Below are 20,235 nucleotides of genomic sequence, written 5' to 3'. Positions count from 1 at the left end.
TAAGTTGAACAATACAAAAAACCCCGCATTTTAGTAAAATTGATTTAATACTATTCAAATGAATTTTTTCCCCACATTTTTATGCCAAGGCCTTTTCATAGAATCTGTGTATGTGTTTTAAAACCCATTTTGATTTTCCAGGAATCACCCCATAGAGCTTTAAGCAATATTCTTCAGAGAGATGTGAAGAATAATCAACAAAATAGTTCTCATTATGCCTATAGACTTTTGAAAAAAGATTTCAACTTAAAGACAATGTGGCACTATCAAAAGCATCAGTGCTATTAGAGAGTGTTGTATTTCCACCTTGTATTATATTTGATTTCACACTGTTGAGTGCTAGACAATTTTTGAAGATAATATTTCTACATAATCCTCTCAACAAATTTTCAACCTCTGTGGCTCATTCTGCAAATTACGAACAGGTCAGCTCAGGACCAAATAGGTCCAAAACCAAACTGCCAAATTGGGCTCCAGAGAGAAGTGTTGAACAGTACAAAAGTTGAACAGTACAAAAACCCCGCATTTTACATTCCTATTGATATTTGACTAACCAAAATTCTCAAAAATGTTCATAATGAAGGATTCAAAGATTAAACAGCTGCCAAGGTAATATTAAATAGTATGAAATTCTGAAATCAACAAATGCTCCTCCAATATAAACTGTTGGAAAAAGTCTTAAGAAAGTCAAAAGTGTTGAGATTCTTGTCATGTAATGTCTGTCCATCACAGTTAAAGGTCCATTTTCCTGCCACATGCTCTCTTCATTGATGAACCATACATTTATTAAAAACAAACAAACCTTAATGGCAGGTTTCCTATTCCCTAAATTGTGGTGCTCAAAGCTCCACGTCCAGTTAACCCCAACCTTTTCCAGTTCCACCCACTTGACCTCTTCCAAATTTCCTCTTGTTGAGTTCTGTATAGCATTATCTATAGAATGCTTAGTGGGAATATCTGTCTGTCTGATTTATCAGCTTTTCTATGGACATTTCAACTGTTGATTAAAAAGAAAGAGCATGAATATGTAAGCTTGAAGTAGGTTCAAGTTATATGCAAAACCCCACTAAAACAAATATGACATAGGAGAATCGAACTCCCAGCCTCTGGCTCCACAACCAGATACATAAGCCACTGAGCATGTTGTTTTCCTTTATTTCTTTGCACTGTTTTTGTAGTTCTCTTTGTCTGTATGTGACATATGCTGAAAAACTGCATTCAGAGTTCTGACTCCATTTCTGTCACCTTTCATTTTTTTGCTTCTCATCTGTCCTTGACAATTTTAAGTACAGTGGTGCTCACTTAGCAATGTTAATCCGTTCCAGGAAAAACATCACTAAGTGATTTAATCGCTAAGCGATTTTAAAAAGCCCATAGGAACACATTAAAACATGTTTAATGTGTTCCTAAGGGCTTTAAAACTCACCTTAAGCGAAAATCCTCCATAGCGGCGGCCATTTTGGGTGCCTCTAATGCGAGGCAAAACAGCGGGCGACCATTTTGGAACCACCGATCAGCTGTGCTTCATCTCTCTCTCTCTCTCTCTCCATCCCTCGCAGCTCTAGCCTCAGCAGGGAGAGTGAGGCACTGCCACCGCTGCCGCCACCCTGGCCAAGAAAGACCCTCTGTGCCTGCAGCAACCGTAGCTTAAGGTTGCTGCAGGCACAGAGGGTCTTTCTTGGCCAGGGTGGCGGCGACGGTGCCTCAGTCTCCCTGCGGAGGCTGGAGCTGTGAGGGGTGGAGAGAGAGAGAGACAAAGCACAGCTGATCGGCGGGGCGATCGCAAAGCCCCACCGATCAGCTGTGCAAAAAGGGTTGCTTTGCTATGATCGAATTTTCCCCATAGGGGCCATCACAAAGTGATCGCTCTTGCGATGGCAAAAAGTCCATCGCAAAGCGATTTCATCGCTATACGGAGCAATCACTATGCGAGGCACCACTGTATTTTTTTCCTCATCCATCTTTTTACTACAGAATCCTTTTGCATTCTGGTGCAATAACTCCTAGTAATTCCTCTGGAGCAACTTTCCTGCCTGTCTCCTTACCAGAGACACAGGATCAGAACCTATACATGCACATAAATGCTTGCCTGTCTGCCTGTCTTTCTCTGTGGGTAGTCACTTTCACCCCTGGCTCTGCCTGTCACTAAGGGCTACTGTGCCTTCTTCCCCACCAGCCACAGGAAATACCATCTGCCCCTATGCTCTTTCCCATCTCTGATAAGCATTTAGCACAGCTGCTTGCAATGTGCATGCCTGATCTGTTTCCCAAGTGTGCCTTCCAGGCAGTTTTGAAAGCCACCATCTCTGTTACCTTTACACCTTCATAGCCTCTCCACTGATTCTTGCATACTGTCTGTGTACAGGGCAGGCACTCTGCTGAGATGCTAAGGTTCCTAAACAGTTTCCATTCTCTTGAAATGGAAGGAAATAATTCAGTCCTCTCTTTCCCTTTCAGGAAGCTAGTCTATTAAAAAGGTCTCCCTGAACCAGTATACCCTTTATGCCCAGAAATAAAATATAATGCAAACAAAAACACATACAAAAATAAGGGGATTGAAGAAAACAGGGCCAGGGCCCAGGCAGCTGTGATCAAAGCTATTTCTATTTCTCTTGGAGGCAACAATCCCCAGGTGGCAATCAGATTTCATAAAGAGGGATTTGAAGACTGCCATCCCATGCTCTGCAGCCAAGAAGGTAATAGCATGTAGCAGAATCAAAATCTACCCCAGGCTTGATTGACAAAGTGATTTATAGAGATATTAACCAATCCCTTGCCCTGGTTTGATGTGAAAGCAAAACAAAAAGACTAGGGGTCTTCATCAGACAAAGCACATTTAAGGGTTTGAACTTTTTCATATAAGTGCTCATCTTGGCTTCAGAAAGTGTGTTTTTCCCATCCCATTATTTCTCTGCTCAGCCTTTGGTTTCTTTGATAATGTGACTTATTGTTTTGAAAATATTCAGGAATTACAGGTCCGTAGTGCTGAATGGCAAAAAGGAGTGTAGAATAAGTCCATTTTAAATAAGATGGATCTGATAAATATTTAGTAATTCTTCCAGCAACTTCTTGCAAAGAAACTAATGAAAGTGATCTGGCAGGTAGGTTGGCTTAATGTAGTACTATTCAGAACCAATGACTATCTTCTTAGTTATAATTTGTCACTTATGCCACATACATATATAAAAGCCTGAATGTATGTGTTTGCAGGACATTATCTTTAGAGCTTATTCAAACATCAGCTATTTCTGATTCTGGAAGCATTCTCTTTTTCTTACCATAACAAATTGATCATTAGGACTAGAGATGAACACGAACTAAACTATCAACTGGAAAAACAAAAAAACACAAAACTGGGCTGGTTCATGGTTCGGGTCATGCAAGCTATTTTGTTGGAACAAAACAAACTGCAGAACTTTGTTCTGCTCAGTGCATTGTTTTGCTTTTGCTCAGAGTAATCACAAGAGGCTCATCTGTATGGCTAATACTTTGAACAAAACACAGAGCCATTGGTTCTGGGTGGCTGTTTTCTTTGGAAACCAGTATGGCAAATTGTTCTGCCACCATAGTTATATGGTGGCATCATTTATGGAGAATCTGATTTGTATGATAAGATTTTCCATATAGTTCCAAGCCAGGAATTGTACTGTACTTTAAGGCAATTATGGGTAAAGTGGAGCCCTCTAGTTTCTTTTGGACCGAAACTCCCATAAGCCCTGGCCAACATACCGGTAACTACTGGTGAGAAATGCCAGGAGCTTCAGGACTACAGATGAAGGGGCACCATTTAACCACTCCTGAAGCTTACTAGGAGTCATTGAAAGAAGAGTACACTTCCCTCTACTGCATAGAATTGAAGGGAATCCCATGCAATAGCAAGACAAATCCACTCTTTTCTATGTCCAGAGGTGACTACCTATTATAGCCAACCTAGATTACCAGCAGATCTTGGCTCAAGAAAACAAACCTCTGGAAGAGGCAATAGTGAAAGGCAGAAAACCCAAAACAGACCGAAGAGCTGAGGGTGTTCAGTGCACAATGAATGCCAAGTGACCTTTAAAAAAAAAAAAAAAACAGAAAAGCTTGCTGAACCCATATACTGTACTTGGTGTCTTGAATACTTGCTGACACCACCCTTGAACCATAGCTATAATGCTGTATTTTGTTCTAACAAATGCATCAAGAGCAGAAGGCTTGAATGGAATGATAGAGTCCTGGATTGGTAGCTAAGAAGAAGTCTCTGCATCGAATGTTGCTGTTAGAAATAATGCACCAGTTCATCTACTAAAGACTGGTATGCTGTAAGGTATAATTATCTTCTAAAAACTTTTGTCGTTATCTTTAAATAGTTACTGTATTTTGAGCTCTCATTACCATTTACACTTGTTGAAAAACAATTGCTTTGAGTTTGGATGAGAAGCTGTTAACTGATGAAAAAAGGAGTTGGCTTCTGGGATTTTCCCTTGCATGGATGTGAATGGATATGAGCAGAAGAGGGTATCCTATAGACCAGTGGTCTCCACCCTGGGGCCTCCAGATATTCTTGGACTTCAGCTCCCAGAAATCCTGGCCAGCAGAGGTGGTGGTGAAGGCTTCTGGGAGTTGTAGTCCAAGAACATCTGGAGGCCCAAGGTTGGGGGCCACTGCTATAGACCATATTGACTGCTGCCATTAGAGTCGTCAACATACAGGCTGCACTTTGCTGTGTAAAGCTGGACATTCTTTTTCCTGTTGGCAATGTGGACATGATATTCTGCAGCAATATTGGGCCATTTCCTGGGTTTTTGAATCTTTGGTACAGAACCACATTATATTACATTCATAACATGGAGGTTTTTCCCGAAGAATTGTCTATAGACAACAGATGTTGTGTATTTGAGGTGGAAAGTTCTGTATACAATGGAAAATGAATATTGAATATAGTCGTGCCCTGCTTTACGATTACCCTGTTTAACGACAAATCCACTTGACGGTGAGGTTTTTGCGATTTTCGCTTTTCCACGATCAAAAACAGCTGATTGTCAGGTTTCAGAATGGTCACTGGCTGAAGAAAACGGCCCCCTGCTGTGCTTAGGGATGGATTCCTTGCTGCACAGGCACCAAAAATGGCCGCCCCATAGAGGATCTTTGCTGGACGGTGAGTTTTCAGGCCATTGGAACGCATTGAACAGGTTTCAATGCATTTCAATGGGCTTTTTTATTTCGCTTTATGACGTTTTCGCTCTACAGCGATTTTGCTGGAACGAATTAACGTTGTAAAGCGAGGCACCACTGTATTGTTTTCAAGGGACAGGGATACTTTTGCATTCACTCACCATAGTGGAATGTCACATATCTATTTCAAGACACTTTGTTCAAGACACTTTGCTTAAAACTCTGTTTACAGCAAGATTTCAAAGTATAAGAATGCACTGTGGAGCTTTCAGGCTCTTGCTGCCTATGACATCATCTTAGTGTGTGCTGAAATAGCTGTTTTGTAACTACCTGGCAGAGATAAAAATCAAACGGTCTTCAATGTTGATCGGAAAGTCCCTGAATACATCAGCCCAAAGAGATGTGTGTGTACATGGACTAATTTATTGTATGAAATTATAAATGAAAACAGCTGTGGCCTTTTGTTCTTCATGTCAGTTTGATATTTCCCATTTTAATAATGCAAACATTCCAAGTGTGACCACATACCAACCTCATTTAGTTCCTATTCCATATTATTATTACAGCACCAAAATGTACATTTAAATGAGCTCCATTAAGGTGCATAATAAATGCACCAGGAGGTTATCTTCTGAGTTACAGACATTGATGGTGCATGGCTACCACTTGCTGGTAGGTATCACCCTTGGCTCTTCTCTATCAGCAGGTTTCTGGACAGGCACTGTGAGCTTAGGTAGAAAGGTGCATTTAAAATCCTTTAAAGGTTTTCCATTTAGAGCAAGCGTGTTCTTTGAATGTGTAGAGTAAATTTGCTTTTTCTCTCTCTAAGCCTCTGGCTGGCTTTTTCACAGATGATTTTTTAATATTCCCAAAGTCACTTCACAATATTTATGATGCTTTCACACATCAGTCAGATAGAAAGGGTTGAGAGAGACATACATTAAGGTTTCACAAATTAAATAAACTGCAAGAAATTTGGGCAATCTTTCTTTTTCTTTCTTTCTTTCTTTCTTTCTTTCTTTCTTTCTTTCTTTCTTTCTTTCTTTCTTTCTTTCTTTCTTTCTTTCTTTCTTTCTTTCTTTCTTTCTTTCTTTCTTTCTGAAAACGTGGTGTGTCCAAATGAAAATTCTTCAAAACAGAGGAAAAATCCCTTTATTGGACTACAAAACTAATGTGCTGGCTGAAGAAGTCTGCACATTGATGGCCCACCAAAGTACCATATTTTCTGTGTATAAGACTTTTCCCTGAAATCATTACACTAAAAATTGAGGGGTGTTTTTTACACAGAAGTAAGCTGAGAGGATAACAAAATGGTGCATACTTTATCTCCGTAAACAGGCTTCCTATAGTCAGGAGGCTTAGCTTCCTCCAGTCAGGAAACTTAGCTTCCTCCAATCACGAATCTTATGGAACTGATGGCAGCTGATGCTGAACAAACCAATTGGAGGTGGAGCTTGTAGGCTCAGATTCAACAGGGATTCCTAATGTCCAAGCCTCGTGGCGCAGTGGTTAAAACGCTGTACTGCAGCTAAAAAACTGTGCTCACGACCTGGGGTTCAAATCCCAGGTAGCCGGCTCAAGGTTGACTCAGCCTTCCATCCTTCCAAGGTCGGTAAAATGAGTACCCAGCTTGCTGGGGGGGCAATGTGTAGCCTGTATAATTAAATTGTAAACCGCCCGGAGAGTGCTTGTAGCGCTATGGGGCGGTATATAAGTCCAATAAATAAATAAATAAATAAATAAATAAATACTCAAAGCTAAATTTTCTTAATTTTGGGGTTAGAAGGGGGAGGCGTGTTATAAACAGGGGCATGTTATAAACAGAAAAATATGGTAACTGTTCCAACTCTGAATTGAAACTCATTAGGTGTGGGACAGTACCCAAATGCCACTCCCTGTATTGTCTTGTCACTTGGAAGCAGCTAAATTTCTCCAGGATCAAAAGGGCCATCAAAAGGGTCCACATCCCTCAGCCACTGTGGCCAGTTGGTCTTCTAAGCTCAGTCCTTCCTTTCCTTGTTGTGGTTTCATTCTAGTTTGGCATTTTCATTGTCAAAAAGGAATGACTGAAACAAATGAGTCTTGGCGAGGCAATAAAAAATTGGAAGTCTTCCATTCACATCAGGACCACAACAATCTCTCTCTCTGAAACTGTGGAGGTCTTTTGATAAGTAAAATGGTAGGTGCCAGCTGATAAATGTTAATTCTTTCTCTCTCCTTCTCTCTTGTTCTGAGAGATTGGCCACATCGGGGGTTGTCTTCATGTTGTTTTTCCCACTGTTGTTGCTATGTGCCATTAGGTGGCCTCCAACTTATTGCAACCCTATGAATGAGTGATCGCCAAAACATCTGGCCCTCAACAGCTCTGCTTCGTTCTTGTAAACTGAAGCATATGGCTTCCCTGATGGAGTCAATCCTTCTTGTATTTGGTCTTCCTCATTTCCTGCTCTCCTCAACCTCTCCCAGCATTATTGCCTTTACCAGAAAATTCTGTCTTCTTATGCTGTGCCCAAAGTAGGACAGCCTTGCCTGTCCTACTTTGGGCACTAAAAAAACAAAAAACAAATATAACCCTAAATTTATCAAATTGTTTTAGCAATTCATTTGTTTCACAATAAAAAAAGTCATTTGGTAAGCAAACGGGGGGGGGGGGGGGGGGAGGAAAACGCAACCAACCATGCTTATTTGAGACTGGGGAGCTGTAACACTCTCTGAGAGAAGAGAGAATTCAAGACAAAACTGTTTTCAAAATTCAGTCTTTTACAGGAAATCAACATTCAAAAAGTCATGCATTACCTTGAAATGGTTCACCCCTATGTCTCAAATGCCCTCATCTTGTGTTCTTCCACTACTATAGAGTTACAATATTTTTCTTTTTAAAGAAATGTGTCTGCGTTAAGATACCCACCTCCTCAAAGTGCTCCCAGTTTGTTTGCTGATATTACGTTGATGTTGTGTTTATTGTCGCTCTTTTTATTAAATGATTTCATGGAGCATGTTTTATCTGTCCCCTTTATGCTATTTGATGTTGTGCTTCTCATGGCTAACAGCCTTGGCCTATTTTTAGGAAAGCAGGGTATACATTTTAAAAATAAATAATACACAAACTGGCAACTGTAATGGAACAATTAAATATACAACAGTTTACTGTATCTGTTATGATGTCTATAATGCACACAACAGAAGAAATGCAGCCAGCCATGTACATTAGCTGCTTACTTGTCTCTGGAACAATGCAGGCAAACAAATAATATGCGCTAAACAGATTGCATAGTGGATGAAGGAAGAATTTTTGGATACAGCCTCTAGATCAAGCTGGAGGTTTCATCTCTTTCTCTACGAAGCTGAAAAGGAGTGGCTACAAAAATATTATTTAGTTCACCAATTTATATTTGCACTTACAAAAATATAAAGGCCCCAACAAATATGAATCAATAACTTTTAGTGAGTTTTGATTAATTGATTCATTTGGCTATAAAATGCCCCCCCCCCCCCGCACCTAGAGACACCAAGACTGCAGAGAAGCTTCCTCTGATTCTCCTCTATAGTCCATCCAAGGTTAGTGAAGATTGGGTTTTCCCAAGCTAGCTGCTGAAAGGGAATTTCTTGGGGGGACCCACTTTGTGGGTATATAACTTGGATTATGAAACCCAATCTTCACAAAACTTGGAGGGATTATAGAACAGAGTCAGTAGAAGCTTCTCCGTGATTTTGGTATCTCTAGGTGCCTGGGGGAAAACTTTTCTGGGACACTCTCTATGTGGGTGTATGACTCGGATGTCTGAAAACCAAACTTCATCAAACCTGCAGGGATTGTAGAGGAGAGTTAGAGAAAGCTTTCCTGTGGACACAGCTACCTCTTCTAAAGCTGCAACACATAAGTGTATACAAGTGAGATTCATGCTCCATTAATTTGTCCAATCCTCTTTTCAAATGATTGTGACCATCACTACACCTTGTGGTAGGTATTGCTACAGAAGATTCAAAATACACTTTCTAGTATCCAAGACCTGGTTTTATCTGGCTTGTGAGCTGATTGTCAGAGGAAGAAGAATTCCCCAAGATGGTTATAGTCTCTGCAAAGCTCGTGCCAGATAACTGAGATAAGAATCACTGTACTATACAGTTGAAATGGGATGTTTCTTGAGGGTGGCCTTTGATTGAATTTGACAGCAACAACAAAAAATCACAGTTGTAAAGGCTGCTAGCCAAGTACATCTTGCTAACCAGATAAATGAAGCTTCAAACCAGCAGGCGGAGCTCTTCTGTATAGTGTGTGACCTATTCAGAATTGGTCAAGGTGATGGGCCTCCCTCTAGTATTTCATCAGACCAGTTTGCAGCATTTTTAAAATCTAAAGTGGATGCCGTTCACTGGGAGCTCTCTCCTTTTTTGGATACAGTGGATCGAGCAGAGATTATTGATCTCTTTCAACCTGTGATGCCAGATATTGTGGACAAAGTGCTTGATCGCTGTTGAGCCACCACCTCATCCCTTGACCCTTGCCCGGCCTGGCTAATCAAAGCAGCCAGGCCTATTTATTTATTTATTTTATTTTATTTATATCCCACCTATCTAGTCGCGGTGGACTACTATAACAACTGAATGGGCCACAGCAATAATTAGGGGTCTTTCCTTGAGGGCAGGGTATCCCTTGCCCTCAAGGAGACACTCATTAGGCACATAAGTAAGAAACCTAGTTTGGCGGTGGACGAAATTGGCAATTATAGGCCCGTCGCCAACATTTCTTTCATTAGCAAAGTGGTGGAGAGGGTGGTGGCCGATCAGCTTCAGACTCATTTGGATGAAACAAATGCCCTGGATCCATTCCAGTTGGGTTTCAGGCCACACCATGGTACAGAAACAGTATTGGTCACCCTGTGTGATGACCTATTGAGGGAGGCTGACAGGGGTAAAATGTCTCTGTTGGTCCTCCTTGATATCTCAGCCACCTTTGATACTGTTGACCGTACTATCCTCCTGGGGAGGCTCTCCGAGTTGGGAATTGGTGGCCTGGCGCTTGCATGGCTCCGATCCTTCTTGGAGGACTATCCTCAGAGAGTACAGCTTGGGGAGAGCGTCTCGGTCTCGTGGAGTCTCAATTGTGGGGTTCCGCAGGGCTCGATTATCTCCCCAATGCTGTTTAATATCTACATGAGGCCTCTAGGTGGGGTCATCAGGGGGTGTGGAACATCATGCCATCATTACGCTTATGACACCCAGCTCTACATCTCCTTTTCACCAACTGCAGAGGATGCCATTCTGTCCCTTCAGCACTGCTTGGAGGCTGTACTGCAATGGATGCAGGGAAATGGGCTGAGGTTGAACCTGGACAAGACGGAGGTCTTGAGGGTGGGCGGCCCCACCATTAGCAGTTTGGAAAATTCCCTCTCATTTGGGGGGGGTGATGCTCACTGCGAAAGTGAAGTTCGCAGCTTGGGGATCCATGTGGACCTGGCGCTCACCATGGAAATGCAGGTGGCATCAGTGGCCCGTTCTGCCTATTTCCATCTTTGGCAGATTGCCCAGCTGCGTCCCTATCTTGATGTTGGGGTGCTTACCACTTTAGTACATGCACTTGTAATCTCAAGATTCGACCACTGTAATGCACTCTATGTGGGGCTACCTTTGAGGTTGATGCGGAAGCTCCAAATGGTGCGGAATGCAGTGGCCGTACTCCTTAGTGGGGTGAGAAAATACCATCATATCTCTCCCACTCTGACCACTTTGCATTGGCTGCCCATTCGGTTTCGCATTGATTTCAAAGTATTGATGCTTACATATAAAGCCCTAAACAGTTTAGGGCCTCAATATTTGGTGGAACACCTACTCCCACCAAAATCTACCCATATCACTTCATCTAGCTAGGAGGTGAAATTGAGGAGCCTAACGCCGAGAGAGGCCTGGAAGGAAAAAAATAAGAAACCGGGCCTTCTCGGCAGTGGCTCCTCGCCTTTGGCGATTCAAGATTCCTATGGTCCCTTCGCTGGGCATTTTGAAAAGCCAATTCAAAACTTGGCTATTTAAGCACGCCTTCTCTCCAGCAACTATTTGATTTATGTTTTTTCTTTTTTCTTTCCATCTTGAACAACTGATTATTGATGTTATATATAATTGTTTTATTTTAAGTGTTGGTCAATTGATCAGATGGACGGGATATAAATACAATAAATAAATAAAATAAATGCAAGTGAAACCTGGAGAAATGAAATGAATTTGAGTCTGAGAGATTTTCACACTGGAACTCCAATCAATTTTGATTATCCTGATTTAACAGCTGCTTCGAAGTATCATTGTCTCAATGGCATGACTTTAAAAATGTCTACTAGTAAGAAGGTTTTGAAACCAAGCACTGGGAGTTGGTTCTAAGCAAATACACTCAGGATTGTGTTCCAGTTACAATGAGGTTTCTTGGTGAAAAGCATGTTCAGAGCCTGGAATTAACACTTTAAAGCTGGATAGCTCAGTGGTTTAGGCATCTGACTGTGGAGCCAGAGGTTGGAAGACTGATTCCCCACTGTTCCTCCTTGATAGAAGCTGGACTTGATGCTCCATAGGGTCCCTTCCAGCTCTGCAGTTCTAAGATCTAAGATGTTACTTGTAACACAGTACATACGTAATAGGATATCTTTTTTTCACCATTTATTATTAACACTGACAATTTATGGTTTGGGGAAATAACAAGTAATGTTTGCCTGTTAGTTCCCAAAGAGGCCATGTGGGCAAGAGTAGGGAACATTATTCTACTTTTAATGATTTGAAAATAATAATATTTGTTATCTCTTTATTATTAACATTGACATGTCACTTCCCCAAATCTGGAGTAATAATATTGTAAAGGTCTTAAAGTATTAAATGAACAACTAATACTACTAATACTTACACAACACTCAAAATCTCTGAACATTGATCACATATAGACTAAGAATTCTGGATGCACTACTTCCAATAGCAGGTAAAGAATATCATTTTTCTACACATTTCCTCAGTTTAAAGCCAAATTACTTATATTTAAAAACTCTTACAATAAAGAAGAAAGTTTAGTCTCCCTCTTTCCCCTATATGCAAATCAGTGACATGCAGGAGGAATACTGTAACACTAGAGAATGATAAAAAATGTGAAATCTTTCTAATCTAAGGTGTTGCAATCCAAAGATGTTGCTATTTTATGTGGAAATGTAGATTGACTATATTTTCCTGTGTGGGCTCCTGCAATTTTTTAAAATCATGGTTTAAATTATGCAACATAGATCTTGGATTGTATGAATAAAGAGATCCCATTAAAAAAGATGCTCGCTTCAGAGAGATTATTTTGTATTCCTCAGATTTCTGCATAACAATAAGGTGGCTAAGGCTACAGTTGGAAGCTTTTCTTCTTTTCTTTATTCACCAGAGACTGCAAATTTTGAAACACAACTTCATAAATAATGTTATTCCTCTTCTTCTGCAAAACTGTAGGAGCTGTGAAAAAACTGTTCATAATTAGGTTAGTTAAATCAAGACAGCACCCTTCTGATAAATTGTTGTTGGCATGGTCTTCGCCATGGGGCTGATGCAGTGACATAATGTACCAAATTTTCTCAAATATTGTGTAAGTAGTGAAATCTTAGAAGGAATTAAAATATCCTAAAGCAGAAGGCAGAGAGAGAGAGAGAGGTGGTGAGGAGCTAACCGCAAAGGAACAAAACACAAGTGGGAAGAAATTTTAGCAGCTGTTGAATGCAGAATGAAGACAATTCAGGTAGTACTTAATGACTGATGTTGGAAGCGGATGGCTTTAAAGAAATACAAATGGGATCTGCAACCAAATGTTGCAGTGTTGTGTGTTTTCATTCAGCTTTAGTGCTTTACAGCAATGTGGTTTATCAGGTCCGTCTCACTTCCCCATTGTGAGCTTCTACGGTTAAGTAAGGATTCAAATCCAGGACTTCTACTCAGGAGTCCATCACTCTCCCCACTAAACCATACTGGGTGTCTGAACTAGAGATGGACACAAGCCACCTCTTCAGCAATTCTTGCCAGTTTGGTGGGTGTACACTTAAAGGTAGTGCCATGGGTTCCCTGCTCTGCCTCCTCCAGGCACTACTTCCAAGTGGGCACCTGCTGGATGGGGTGGGGTGCCAAACCACAGATCACCTGTGTAGCTGTCAGCTGAATTGACACGAACCACCAAAGTGCTGGTTTGCACCCATCTCCAATCAAAACTGTAGCCTTACTTATTATATGGGGAAGTCAACTCCTCAGCTTGACAAGGAAATAAATAGCACCATTTCTACTGAGAAATGAGAACAGACTAAGAAGTCATATGTCTAAACTGTCATTGAGTTGGAAACAGAAACATACATGTTTTGCTTTTATTTTCACAATTATACTGTCTCACCACCTTGCAAGCTGTGGAGCAAAGTGGCAAACATAAAACAAGATGCTTAACTACTTTGCTTGCTTGTTACTAATGCAGAAGAACATGACCTCACTGGGGAAAGGAGAATACCAACACCATATGGCCATCAAGGCTTGCTGTGTGACTAATGCTGCTATTGCAGAGAATGAGTCATTAATACTCAGATCTTAATTGTACTATGTGGAAGCAAGCCCAATGGGACTCAGTGGGAGTTACTTCTCTATAAAGTGCCTAGGATTGGTCTGCAAGGGAAAATTCCTTGAACCACTTATGTCCTGGTAGAAGTGTTGCATGCAAAGAAAGGATTCCAGAATGAGGTGTTTTTGTAAATCCAGGTTTAATGAATGTATTGCTTAGAATGCTTTTACCTGTACACACATGCACTAGCCTCCAAGTATAGTGGTGCCCTGCATGACAACGATAATGTGTTCCGTTAAAATCGCTGTACAGCGAAATTGTCGTCATGCGAAAATAAAAAACCCATTGGAATGCATTGAAAACCGTTTAATGCATTCCAATGGGGGAAATACCTGCTCGTGCAGTGAAGATTCTCCATAGGGCGGCCATTTTGCAATCCCTGTCTTGCAGAAATAGGTCCAGAAAACAGCAGGGAGCCATTTTGCGAACCGCCAATTAGCTGTTTTAAATCGTCATCTTGCAAACAATTGGTTCGTGAAGCAGGGACCTAATTGTCATTAATTAAAAAAAAAACCCATAGGAAACATCATTTTGCGATCGCTATAGTGATTTTGTCAAGCAATTTCATCATTTAATGGGGTAAGTGTTTAGCGGAGCACCACTGTATAGTACGTCCAAACTTGGGAGGATTCTCTAGGCCCACAAACACATCTATTTGAAAAGCTTGATACAGCAGTATGACACTTTGCTATCCTTTACATAAGACAGACAGCTGACATCTATTGATGTAAATAATTGCAACCCTGGGAAACCAGTTTTTGAAACAAACATGTGTTCATTGAAAAGCCTCACCCCCTGAGGCTGCCTACTGTTAAAGTTATACAGTGGTGCCTCGCATAGCGAGGTTAATCCGTTCCGGATTAACCTTTGCTATAGCGAAACATCGCTAAACGGAATTTAAAAAGCCATAGAAATGCATTGAACTTCGTTCAATGCGTTCCTATGGCTTTAAAACTCACCGTTAAGCAATGTTCCTCCATAGCGCCGCCATTTTCGCGCCCTCGGTAAGCAAGGGCAGGGCACGAAAATGCGGCGCGGACCTTCCGGCGGCCATTTTGGAACCGCCGATCAGCTGTTCTCCCCCGCTTCGTTATGCGATATTCACTAAGTGAATCGCTTAGCGAATATCGCAAAGCGAAAAAACGTCATAGGGGCCATCGCTGAGTGAATGCTCCAGCGATGGCCCAGAGCCCCTCATTAAGCAATTTCATCGCTCAGCGAGGCGCTCGTTAAGCGAGGCACCAGTGTATATGGATGAAGTGACTGATTGTGTTACTTGCTACATTTCTTCTTATTTTTCCATTCCTTCTTTGTTAAAATTAACTAGAAAAGATATTAAATTGCCCTAATATTTGAGACACACACAAAAATCTTGACAGTGTCTCTCAAAAGTGTGATAACCCCAGTAACAGGTTAAAGTAATGAGTAAACATTGCTTGTTATTAGAGATGGGGACGAATCACCATTTTGGCGAGTCAGCTCGCTTCAAAAGTTGACAACTCATGAAGCATGAAGTTGCCCCCAAGAAGTGACAAATTGGAAAAAAAAACACCCCACCCCTCCCACTGCCACCCCACCACCACTCTGCACCTGCCCCCTCCACCTCCTTAGCCTGCTTTAAGGGAATCCAGGCTGCCCTTTGCAAAGATAGTAGCTGCAGCTTCTCTACTCTAAATGATTCTGCAGCCACTATCTTTGCAAAGGCAGCCAGTCTCCCTTTTTTACATGCTGTGAATGTGGAGGCCAGATGGAGAACTCGACAGCAGCAGCAGCTATTATGATAAGGGCATGTTGGTGAGGGGGCTAAGGTAGGGAGAGGAAGGGGTAGGCTGGGCTGTGGGGGTAGGTGGCTGCCTATCGGCCTGCCGATCAGTTGATTGGCAGCCGGTAGGCAGAATGGTTTTTATTGAAAAAATATTATGAAGGATGAATAAAAATGGGAAAATATTCATCGATCTGTATTAGTTGGGACCTAAAATTTGATGAATACAGATCAATGAATATTTAATGAATCAGCTATTTTCGTTGAAAAAGTTGATCTGTTTTTATATTCGTCCCCATCTCTACTTGTTATCCAGAAAATGTAGTAACTTCACCAGCATCCCTCTTTTTTTGGAAGAAGGAAGCTTGCTGTGCCATTCTTTCCCCCAAGAAATTATTTCTGAGCTATCAATAAGTCTAAGCCACCCTGCTGTTTTTTGCTTGAGCAACACATTATCGGGCTTTCTCCATAAATTCCTTCATCTTCATTCTGTTCCTTACTTTTCTGTGTATTTCCTTAGCTAACCACTGGCCGTGTCTCATTCCCCATAGCAATGTGGGTTATTTTAGCTTGTTTGCACCTTATTTTTTTTTTCTTTGTTGCTAGCAGCACAGATATCTTTTCTGTTAATATGCCTAATGTTAGACAACTTTTCTGCTAATCCAGACCATGATCTGACTTTGATCTTAGCAAAATTTGCAGCTAAAGCTATGGATGGCTCCTAGGAATGAGAGACACACGCACCTTGATTGTAATCAATGTGTATTCTCTTGACCAAAGGTATGGCGAACTGTACCTGGATGGTGCTATAAGCGAAGTCTGTAAATCAGACATGACTGGGCAATTTGGAACCTGAAATCTAAAGTATTCCCCATCCAATTCTTGGCATGTCAGATTATTGAAGCAGACAAAAATTGACCAAGGTAACTCTTGTCATCCTGGAATCTAGGAACACTGGGATTCAGATGCCACCACACACCACACATGGGCCAAGGGCATAACGTTGTACAGTATCTAATAGGAAATGAAACAGTACAGTGAGATTCAGGGAGGATGTTTTCAACAATGCACTACCACCTTTGTTAAACCCATTGCAACTCCGTCCTACTGGAGAGATATTCATCATTGCCTTTACCCACTTGGCCAGCTCCTTCCCCATGAATTTTCTCAGAACGGCTTTGCTTCCTTCCCTGAAGTGATGTTCCTATGCTTATTTAAAATGCTGGGAAAGAGAGGAGAGTTCCAGAGCTCAGAAATTGTCTGAACCTTAGACCATACTTAGGCCTAATGAAAACACACGTTAAACCAAAAAGTTATTTGATAACAGGACATTCTTTTTCAGGTATAGGAAACGCTCTGCTAGAAAAGAGTTTACCTGAGGTTAATGTGTGGGAAATTGTGGGGATATTGAATTTGATATATTCTGTAAGACACAGGGAGTTAAGAACAAAACAATTCTGTATTTGGAAAGATTATGGAAGATTTCACGGTCAGTCGGATAAAAGAGAAAGCAGTAGCAAAGCAGGAGGGCTTAGTAGACAGCCTATGTGTCTAGGATTTTATCATTTTTAATTTATCCTCCATGTACATAATCTTTCCAAATACGGACAATGACCCCTGGCTTTCCTGACTACGGCTTTCCTAACGACCTGCAAGAAATAGACGATGTGCGCAAGACAGCTGTCATTGACATGGAACTGAGTAGACTGCAGATGGACATTGTTGCCCTGCAAGAGACAAGACTGCCAGACTCGGGATCTGTCAAAGAAAAAAACTTCTCATTCTTCTGGCAGGGAAAACCATCGAATGAGACCAGGGAATATGGTGTTGGCTTTGCAGTCAGAAACACTCTCCTGAGATGCATTGTTCCACCCACTGTGGGGAGTGAAAGAATCCTGTCTCTGCAGCTCCACTCATCAGCAGGACCAGTAACCCTCATTAGTGCATATGCACCAACACTGTCATCCACTCCAGAAGTGAAAGACAAATTCTACGACGATCTGGCAGCTACTATCAAAAAAGTCCCTGAAAGAGAGTCACTGTTCATTCTTGGAGACTTTAATGCTAGAGTTGGTGCTGATCACAATTCTTGGCCCACTTGTCTAGGCCGTTTTGGCATTGGAAAGATGAACGAAAATGGCCAACGCTTACTGGAGTTTTGCTGTTACTATGGTCTCTGTGTCAGCAACACATTCTTTAATACGAAGCTGCAACACAGAGTTTCCTGGAGACATCCAAGATCCAAGCATTGGCATCAGCTCGATTTGATCCTCACTAGACGTTCTAGCCTTCCTAGTGTTACGATCACACGCAGCTACCAGAGTGCTGATTGCGATACTGATCACTCCCTGGTGTGTAGTAGAGTAAAACTGCGAACAAAGAAATTGTATCACATGAAAAAGGAAGGAAGACCACGTATTGACATCAACAAGACTCGCGATCAAAGAAAAGTGAAGGAATTTGCCCAAGCACTCGAGGAAACCCTTCCAGGTCCAGCAAATGTAAATGCACCTGAACGATGGGAACACTTCAAGAACACTGTCTACAACACTGCCTTGTCCACCTTCGGCAAGAAGACCAGAAAGATGGCTGACTGGTTCGAAGCCCATTCGGAGGAGTTAATGCCAGCCATTGAGGATAAGAGAAGAGCTCTAGCAGCATACAAAGCCTGTCCTAGCGAGTACAACCTGCAAGCTCTTCGAGCCGCTCGTAGCCAAGTCCAACAGGCTGCCAGGAGATGCTCCAATGACTACTGGCTTCAGCTTTCCTCTCAGATACAGATAGCAGCGGACACAGGTAACATCAAAGGAATGTATGATGGTATCAAGCAGGCCTTAGGTCCATTACAGAAGAAATCTGCTCCCTTGAAGTCTACTACAGGTGTGATCATCCAGGACCGAGCACAGCAGATGGAACGCTGGGTGCAGCACTACTCCGAGCTATATTCCAGAAAGAATGTAGTAACCGAAGAAGCATTAAATAACATTGAGTGCCTGCCTGTCTTGGAAGAGCTGGACAGCGAACCAACCCTAGCAGAAATAAATGCGGCCTTGGATTCCCTCACCTCTGGCAAGGCACCTGGAAGGGACAACATCCCTGTTGAAGTGCTGAAATGCGGTAAGGAGATCATCACCGAACTGTATGAAATCTTTTGTCTCTGCTGGAGGGAAGGTGGAGTACCACAGGACATGAAGGATGCAAACATTGTCACGTTGTACAAGAACAAAGGTGACAGGGGTGACTGCAATAACTACCGTGGTATCTCTCTTCTTAGCGTTGTAGGGAAGCTGCTTGCCCGTGTTGTGCTGAAGAGGCTCCAGGTGCTTGCAGACAGAGTCTATCCGGAATCACAGTGCGGATTTCGAGCAAATAGATCCACCACTGACATGGTATTCTCCCTCCGACAGTTGCAGGAGAAATGCAGGGAACAACAACAGCCACTCTTAGTGGCCTTCATAGACCTTACAAAAGCATTTGACTTGGTTAGCAGGGATGGCCTTTTCAAAATACTTCCCAAGATTGGATGTCCACCTCGTCTCCTTAACATCATCAGGTCCTTCCACGATGGAATGAAAGGCACTGTAGTTTTTGACGGCTCAACATCAGATCCCTTTGACATCCGAAGCGGAGTGAAACAGGGCTGTGTCCTCGCACCAACACTTTTTGGGATCTTTTTTGCTGTCATGCTGAAGCATGCCTTTGGAACTGCAACAGAAGGTGTCTATCTCCGGACTAGATCAGATGGAAAGCTCTTTAATCTCTCTAGATTGAGAGCAAAGACCAAAGTCCAGCTGAAATGCATGAGGGACTTCCTCTTTGCAGACGATGCAGCCATTGTTGCCCACTCTGCTGAAGACCTCCAACAACTCATGAACCGTTTCAGCAAGGCCTGCCAAGACTTTGGACTAACAATCAGCCTGAAGAAAACACAAGTCATGGGCCAGGGTGTGGACTCACCTCCCTCTATTACCATCTCCACACAAGAATTGGAGGTTGTTCATGACTTTGTGTACCTTGGCTCAACCATCTCTGACACCCTCTCTCTAGATGTCGAGCTGGATAAACGCATTGGGAAAGCAGCCACCATGTTCTCTAGACTCACAAAGAGAGTATGGCTCAATAAGAAACTGACAACACATACCAAGATCCAGGTCTATAGAGCCTGTGTCCTGAGCACACTCCTGTACTGCAGCGAGTCCTGGACCCTTTGTGCCCGGCAGGAGAGGAAGCTGAACACCTTCCATATGCGTTGCCTACGACGGATTTTTGGTATCACCTGGCAGGACAGAGTTCCAAATAGAGTAGTCCTAGAACGAGCTGGAATTTTCAGCATGCATACATTACTGAAACAGTGACGTCTACGCTGGCTTGGGCACGTTGTGAGAATGGCTGATGGTCGGATTCCAAAGGATCTCCTATATGGAGAATTAGTGCAGGGAAATCGCCCCAGAGGGAGACCACAGCTGCGATACAAGGATATCTGCAAGCGGGATCTGAAGGCCTTAGGAATAGACCTCAACAGATGGGAAACTCTGGCATCTGATCGTTCAGCCTGGAGGCAGGCAGTGCATCACGGCCTCTCCCAATTTGAAGAGACCCTTGTCCAGCAGGCTGAGGCAAAGAGGAAGTCACAAAGGAAGCAAAACCAGGGAGCTGGACAGGGGACAGATTGGATTTGTCTCCAGTGTGGAAGGGATTGTCACTCTCGAATTGGCCTCCT

Source organism: Pogona vitticeps, chromosome 4 (genome assembly GCF_051106095.1).
Source record: "Pogona vitticeps strain Pit_001003342236 chromosome 4, PviZW2.1, whole genome shotgun sequence".
NCBI lineage: Eukaryota > Metazoa > Chordata > Lepidosauria > Squamata > Agamidae > Pogona > Pogona vitticeps.
The sequence above is the reverse complement of the archived record's forward strand: the minus strand, read 5'-3'. Positions refer to the sequence as shown.